At 27.2% G+C, this 2,073-nt stretch overlaps 1 non-coding gene across 1 annotated transcript; it reads right to left on the bottom strand.

Moving 5' to 3' along the window:
* Positions 1 to 629: 629 nt before the first annotated feature.
* TRNAP-UGG lies at positions 630 to 701 on the bottom strand. Its single transcript has one exon. It is a non-coding gene; the product is annotated as a tRNA-Pro (tRNA).
* Positions 702 to 2,073: the final 1,372 nt, after the last annotated feature.

Here is a 2,073-nt window from a genome sequence, read left to right on the forward strand (position 1 = left end):
TTTGACTGAAAAGTTCTTAGAAAGAATACAATAGAACAATTTGTGTAATGCTCTTTTTAAAGTCAAGCTCGAGACGATCTTTATTCTTCCAAGAATATGTTTCATTCTCTATTCTCATCTTGACTGAAAAGTTACTAGAAAGAATACAATAGAACAATTTGTGTAATACTCTTTTTAAAGTCCGGCTCGAGAAGAATACAATAGAACAATTTGTGTAATACTCTTTTTAAAGTCGGGCTCGAGACAATGTTTATTCTTCCAAGAATAGTTTCATTCTCTATTCTCAACTTGACTGAAAAGTTCCTAGAAAGAATACAATAGATTAGCCGGACGATCTTTATTCTTCCAAGAATATGTTTCATTGTTTCATTCTCTATTTCTCATCTTCTAGGTTCAATGTTTAAAAACCCCATTTTAAATCATATTATCTTGCATAATTCATTTTGATATAATATGGTTGGGGGCATTTTGAGAATCGAACTCTCACACCCAAAACCGATAATTATACCACTTAGACCAAATGCCTCAATATATGAAATTTATATAAGTTGAAGTTGTGCATTGCCATGCATTCCTTTGCATTTTTTTTGTTTTTTTTTCTTTCAAAATTGTGCTTTTTTTCTTTTGGAGGGGCATTTTGAGAATCAAACTCGAGACCTCTTGCACCCAAAGCAAGAATCATACCACTAGACCAAATGCCCTTATTATGGACTATATATTAAGTTGTTTATGGAATATATCATCATTATTTCATTTATTTTCTTTGTTAATGAAATATATGAGCAATTATTACATAGGGTTTGTGATAATTACTATAGAGAGAAGAAAAAAAATAGAAGTTAATTACTATAGAGAGAAGAAAAAAGAATAGAAGTTAATTACTGTAGGTAGAAAAAGAATAGAAGTTAATTACTGTAGAGAATAGAAGTTAATTACTGTAAAGAGAAGAAAAAAGAATAGAAGTTAATTACTGTAGAGAGAAGAAAAAAGAATAGAAGTTAATTACTGTAGAGAGAAGAAAAAAGAATAGAAGTTAATTACTAGAGTGTAAGTTTTAGAAGTTAATTAGTGTAGAGAGAAGAAAAAATAATAGAAGTTAATTACTAGAGTGACTTCTAGAGTGTAAGTTTTAGAAGTTAATTACTGTATAGAGAAGAAAAAAGAATAGAAGTTAGATATTAGAGTGTAAGTTTTAGAAGTTAATTACTATAGAGAGAAAAAAAAAGAATAGAAGTTAATTACTAGAGTGTAAGTTTTAGGAGTACACAAGTAAATGGAAGTTAATTAAAAAAGAATAGAAGTTAATTACTAGAGTGTAAGTTTTAGAAGTTAATTACTGTAGAGATAAAGAAAAAAGAAAAGAAGTTAATTACGGTAGAGATAAGAAAAAAGAAAAGAAGTTAATTATAGAGTGACTTCTAGCGTGTAAGTTTTAGAAGTTAGTTACTGTAAAGAGAAGAATAGAAGTTAAGAGAGAAGAAAAAAGAATAAAAGTTTTAGAAATTAGTTACTATAAAGAGAAGAATAGAAGTTAAGAGATAATAAAAAAGAATAAAAGTTAATTACTAGAGTGTAAGTTTTTGAAGTTAATTACTGTAAAGAGAAGAGAAAATAATAGAAGTTAATTACTAGAGTGACTTCTAGAGTGTAAGTTTTAGAAGTTAATTACCGTAAGGAGAAGAAAAAAAAATAGAAGTTAATTACTAGAGTGAAAGTTTTAGAAGTTAATAAAGAAGAAAAAACAATAGAAGTTAATTACTAGAGTGACTTCTAGGGTGTAAGTTTTAGAAGTTAATTACTCTAGAGAGAAGAAAAAATAATAGAAGTTAATTACTAGAGTGACTTCTAGAGTGTAAGTTTTAGAAGTTAATGACTGTAAAGTGAAGAAAAAAGAATACAAGTTAATTAGAATAGAAGTTAATTACTAGAGTGACTTCTAGAGTGTAAGCTTTAGAAATTAATTACTGTAGAGAGAAGAATAGAAGTTAAGAGAGAAGAAAAATGAATAGAAGTTAATTACTAGAGTGTAAGTTTTAGAACTTAATTACTGTAGAGAGAAGAAAAAATAATAAA

This window comes from Cucurbita moschata, unplaced genomic scaffold (genome assembly GCF_002738365.1).
Source record: "Cucurbita moschata cultivar Rifu unplaced genomic scaffold, Cmos_1.0 Cmo_Scf00233, whole genome shotgun sequence".
In the NCBI taxonomy this organism is placed as follows: Eukaryota; Viridiplantae; Streptophyta; class Magnoliopsida; order Cucurbitales; family Cucurbitaceae; genus Cucurbita; species Cucurbita moschata.